Below are 6,343 nucleotides of genomic sequence, written 5' to 3'. Positions count from 1 at the left end.
ATATCTTCCTAATATGGTTGATTTAATGAATGTCATTATGTAGAAAAAAACATAGGACTGAGAGATACTGAAATAAAACCCCACTCTGCTGAATACTGTACCTTGCATAAGTCACAGTATTTCTGGGTCACAGATTCTTCATATATAAAATAAATTGTTGGATAAGATTTATGGTCCTAGCAATCAGCCTATCTGTCTTAGCCTAATTTTTCTGTAGATCTTAAACTCTTTATAATGATATTCCTATACAAGGTTTCAGGAATAGGTGTGCATAAAATAAATATGCAGCTCAAATTGAGTTCATGTTTGTTGTTTCTCCGATCGTGTCTGAGGACTGATTAAACAGATGCTAAAATAACCTCAGCTCAGGAGGAGAGAGACTGAGTGTCCCTGTTCCAGGACAATACCAATTCCACTGCATTGTTCCTCCTTTTGTTATCTCTATTTTTCCAGTTCCTCCTGACAACTAACGCCTCAACAACTGTACCAACTTAGGATCTTCCAGATCTTACTTTCCTTTAAGTTTTCATCTGTCTCAGATCCTAGCTCTTACTTCCAACTGCCTCTTTATTCGCACCTTTGCCTAAGGATGAAACGATAACACCCAAACTCTCCCTCTCTGTATGTAAGCAGATATGACTAATGAATTATGTCACTTTTTCTTGCTGAGCCTGCATATGTTCAGGCAATCCTCAGAATACCATGCCAAGAAGTCAATACCAATTAAGGTTGACACAATTAATTGTGGACACTATATAAGCTCACTCACCACTCATTTCAATGCTTTTTTGGCTTGTTTTCTTTTACAACAGAGGCTGGAAACCCATGGGCTGCCTTTTTAAAAAAATTTCTTTCTTTTTTTTTAGGGCGGAGTACCTGGTCCAGGAATCGAACCTGGGTCTCCCGCATGGAAGGCGGGCATTCTAACCACTGAACTACCCTTGCACCCAGCTACCTTTGTTTAAATGCCCTTTTAACTAGTATGCAAGCATGGGATTTAGATTATGCTGAACATTTGCACCTACATTAACCATGAATAATAAAATAAAGAAAATGAAGTGTTTGCTGCATATGGGTTTCATGGGGCGACTATGGTGGAATATCTAACTTCTGATTCCTATTATAGGGGCAATAGCAATGTTTTTGTTTTTGTTTTTCCCATTGCAGTGTGTGTGGTCAGGCATCTTTTTTGCATATGTTGTCCTTCATATATATCTCCTGATATAGCTTAAGTGCCATCCCAGCAATTCAGTGAGCTGTGTAACTTCTATCAACTAATTCATATTGGTATAAACCAGCTGGAACAGTTTCTATAGTCTACCACTAAGAACCATGACCTATACAAAGTTGAAATGCACTTGCTGTCTCTGTCAGTTAATATATTTGCAAGTAACAGAAAAGCCAACAGTTTAAAAGCAGGGCTTATTTTTTCACATGGTGCTCAAAGATGTCAACCAGGAACTCTTTTGAGCGTGTGACTTTGACTTCGTTATTTCATGATGGCTTCTGTACCCCTATTTTGTGTGCACACTAGGCAGGGGAAGGGGTGGACCTAGAGCTTCCTTCACATTTCCTTATTTTAAAACAGAGGCCCTTATTTTAAAACAGAGGCCCTCCCCATACTATTTACATCTCATTGGGAATAGCTGTGTCACATGCCCTCCCTGAGGCTGGAAGCTGGTGTTTCGTAATCCTGCCTTTATAATAGATAAATGCAAAGGAATGGAGACTGGAAATTGTCTTGAGTGAGGCAATTGCAGGGAAAGTCAGGGGCATACTTAGCAACCAACTCCCAGAACTCATCTATCTCACTGCCTTTTCTATAGTGTGCAGATATTTCAGTTTGTTTCCATTTCACAACCTGGGGAAGATGTTGGCTTAATGAAAAGACCTGCCCACACCTTAAATCCCTGAAACTTGGAACAAGCAGCCCCAGACACTCATCCTCGTAGGAACTCTCTTTGGCAGGGCCCCCTTCTCCCGGGGTTGTATAAATATCCTACCCTCAGTCACCACAGAGTGTTCCCTCCTCTCAGACAGGAAGTGGTTCTTGCAGATCTGCCATCCATGGACCCTGACCCTTACCTCTGTGCTGGTTTGAAATTGCTGTGTACCCCAGAAAAGCCATGTTTTTTAATCCTGGTCCAGTCTTGTGGGGGCAGCCATGTTTCTTTTAATCCTGATTCAATATTGTGGCATAGAAAATTTGATTGGATTGTTTCCGTGGAGATGTGTCTCCACCCATTCAAGATAGTTTGCTTACTGGAGTCCTTGAAGAGAACACCGTTTTGGAAAAATTTCAGCGCTGACACAGACAGAAATAGTTGGAGATACAGAAAGAAATGCTCCCAGGGAAGCCATTTGGAATGAGAAGCCAGGAGAGAAAGCTAGCAGACATTACCATGTGTCTTCCTAGCTGACAGAGAAGATCTGGACCCATCAGCCTTTTCTGAGTCAAGGTGTCTTTCTCTGGATGCCTTAGTTTGGACATTTTTATGGCCTTAGAACTGTAAACTTGTAACTTAATAGATTCTCTTTTTAAAAGCCAAGCCATTTCTGGTATATTGCATATTGCATTCCAGCAGCATCCCCCAGGAGACCAGCCACAATGGGATATCTTAAGTTGCTCTTTTGGACCCTTTGCGCTGTGTAAGTAATAGAGTGGTCAATTAGTGAGACTCTCTACTGCGCCTGAACCTGTGTCATGGCATGCCAAGACTCACTTCATAATCTCCCCACTTGTCCATCAGATAAGTCATTCTCACTTAGGGTGAGTGAAGAAGTCAGGGCAAGAGGCTATGAGTGTCAGGCTGATTGAAGCCCTTTGGAATGGAAACAACGATTCTTAGAAATTTAAAGCCAGAGAGTGAAAGCAGATTGTGAAAAAGTAAGTCAGATAATAACAGCATCATTGTTAGTATTTCATCATCATCAATGATCAGTCATAGTATGCTGTTATAATTATGCCCTCCTATAATGTTTAGAGGAATAAAGATTTTAAATGCTGAACATATATTATGCCATCAGGTATCAATCCACAAAATTTCCATTTCATCTGTGAAGTGAAATAAAGGATTAAAAAAAAATATATAAAAGCATGGGTCCCTGCATATCTTTCTAATCTCAGCTCCTTCTTGTTACAAACTTATTTTAAAGTCTAGTCAGAATAATCTGCCTATAATTATCTTGGCACATTTCATTCTATTCTGTGCATCTGCACTTTTGCTTATGCTATTTTCTCTCCCTGAAATGTATTTTCGTGCCCCTTGTATCTAACTTAAGTGTCCTTCAATCTCAGTTCAGACATTGTTTTATTCTACTTGCGAGCCTTTCCTGAATCTTCCGTATGCACTAAATGGTCATCTTCTGCTATTTGATAATAGCACTTTTCACAATTTTGAAATTTCATGTCATATATCTGTTAGCTGCATGGAAATATAGATGATTTAGGTTGAGGATTATTATTTTAATTAATTTTTGTGTTTTTAGCAGATATCTTGTTCTATAGTGGGAATTTAATAAATGTTTTTTAGTTGTTGAACTGAAGAGGGACGAGAAAATGAAGGTATTGGGACAGAAAGGGTTTTCAGAAAAGGTCAAATGGTGCACGAAAGCATATTTAGCCACAATATATATTAGAAGTTTGGGGAATAGATCAATTCTCTATTCTGCAGGTATTGAAGTTTTCACGTGGTACATCAATCCTTAAAAGTCTTAAAAGTATTCAGTAAAATTTTTAAGTGTTAAAATATTTTGACATTTAAAAATAAGCACCTTTGAATGAGGCAGAATTATTTTTTAAACTTTGTTTTCAAAGGAATTGTTTTTAAAAACATGGTTTCATGAGACTTGAAAATGACCAAAGTCCTTAGATTTGCGTTTATACTGTTTCATTTCATATCAGAGCATTATTAAATCTTTGATGTTTAGAGTATAATCACTCAACATGATGATTCAGAATGTATAAATTATGCATACTAGTGAGCTCAAGTACAGAATGGTAAAGAATAGATGGCATTTACATTTTGAAGTGTATCCTAAGAAAACTAAGACATAACAATTTGGATATTTTTCATTCCTTCCTGATCACATCAACATATGATCAAGTCAGTGACTTCCTATTAATGGAACATCTTTTGAATACATTACAGGTTATAATTGAATACATTGCATGTTATAATTGAATGCATTACATGTTATAACTGTACAGACTGCAAGTACAATCCTATTTCTCAAATTGTATTGACACAGTGAAAACCCATAAGAACATTGCTGGGCAATAAGAGGTTAGACTTTGATATCAAATTAAACAAGGAGATATTTTGTCCTATTCAGATCTGATGAGCTTGACATTCTGCAGCTCAGCTCTCCCATCTAAAATATAGAGAGGCCGTACTCTACCTCCATATACCCATATTTAGACAAAATCATTTACTGACTACTGTGGTTAAGGAGGAACAAAGTCACACATCCTCAAATGTTTGGTTTATATTTTAACATACTTGAATTCTGGCTTGGGTTTAGGTTCAGTATTCTTAGTCTATAATTCTGTCATATTTATTATTTATTTAGAGATATGAATCTATTTGTAGACCTCCAAACCCTTGGATGAGATTTCAACAGGATTGGTGTTTCGACGCCTATAAAATATTAGCATTTATTCAAGAAATATTGATTTTGAGTCTTATTTCCTTTAAGATTTATAATTTACTAAGACCAAATCGGATGCTTGTAGTTAATGTTAATCCATAGAAACCAACATGTAACTCCCACTTCCCCACTTAGCAATGCTAAAAAAAATGATAAAATCAGTATTTGCCTAATTAATCATTGCTGGGACCAACTATTTATTTGAATTTGTACTTGCTAAGTTATTCATTTGCAATGAATCAGTCTCAGAATTGCTCAGTCTTGAATAAGTTTGACAAATGTTGTTCTTAGAAACAGCTCTGTTTTCCCCATTGCATATTTCATACTTCTCTATTTTTTATTACTAGGCATATTTGCATAAAATGACATCAAATTAAACAAGTTGCCAATTTCATTTTAATGGACTTATCCTGTTGAAATTATTACAAGTCAACAAAGTATTATAAAATGTTTGCATTCACATATACATGTGAAAAATAAAATAAAATATATATCCAACTCTCGTCCCAATGGTGCCCTTCTAAAAATGCTGCCTTTTCTGTTTTTCAAATAAAAAGCTGTTAAATATTGCCTAAAAACTGCCTCAACTAATTTTTAAAGCACAATTTTCACATACACTTTAGTGGTTTTGACAGTGTTACTTTTGAGCAGACTTTAAATGAATCCACACAAAGTTAATGTAGTAGAAATAAAATATACACAGTGAAACAATAGGCATCCAGATGTTGAGAATCATGCATACAGGTATGGGGAGGTTGGTGCTATCACTGAGTACCTTGCCTACTAAAGAATTCACCAGCAAACACCAGTTCTTCTGCGCCTTATTCCCATATAACTCACTAAAATCAGAGTTCTAAATATATACACTCATTATAAGCCCTCTTTTAAACTACTTCAGTACAAAAATTAGAAAACCTAAATAAAAGTAATAGACAAATCCACTGATCAAACCAGTAACTAGGAAAGAGACAACATCTGGCATCTGATCTAAAAGCAAGATTGTTTAATTTATTAAAACAACAATGGGAGAGATTAATCAACAAAGCAACTGATGTATGAATCTTAATATGAGACACCTAGACAAAACCAAAATAACACATTAAATTTCAGTCACTGAGTCAGAATATAACACATGGACTATAGGCACATGAGTTTCTTTTTGGCAAACAATGCTTAAAATACTTTTCTATTATACATATGTGTATATATATATATTGTGTATGTATTTCTATTATACATATGTGTATATATATATTGTGTATGTATTTCTATTATACATATGTGTATATATATATTGTATGTGTATTGTGTATATATTTTCTATTATACATATGTGTGTATATATATATATATGTAGATGGAGATGCAAAGGAAAAGTAGAAAACTGAATTTATGCATTTAATTTCAAAATTTAATATGAACATCAAACTGGTCATGTAAAGCTAAGTGAGAATGCCTTAACCATCCAGCACCAAAAGGAAATATAACTGTTCACTGCAATACATAATGCTTTTCAGTTTTCAGCAGATGGTCCACACAGCAATACCATCTTAACATGGACGCAAACACTCATCCAATGTTGAAAGGCCTTGAAGAAAACATGGCAAAAGCATAGAGAAAAAAGTTAGATCTTTTGAAATAGTTAATGATATCAAAATACTTTTTTCATTACTTTAAACTTCACTAGACTGAG

The sequence above is a fragment of the Tamandua tetradactyla genome, chromosome 7 (genome assembly GCF_023851605.1).
Source record: "Tamandua tetradactyla isolate mTamTet1 chromosome 7, mTamTet1.pri, whole genome shotgun sequence".
NCBI classification, from domain to species: Eukaryota; Metazoa; Chordata; class Mammalia; order Pilosa; family Myrmecophagidae; genus Tamandua; species Tamandua tetradactyla.
The sequence above is the reverse complement of the archived record's forward strand: the minus strand, read 5'-3'. Positions refer to the sequence as shown.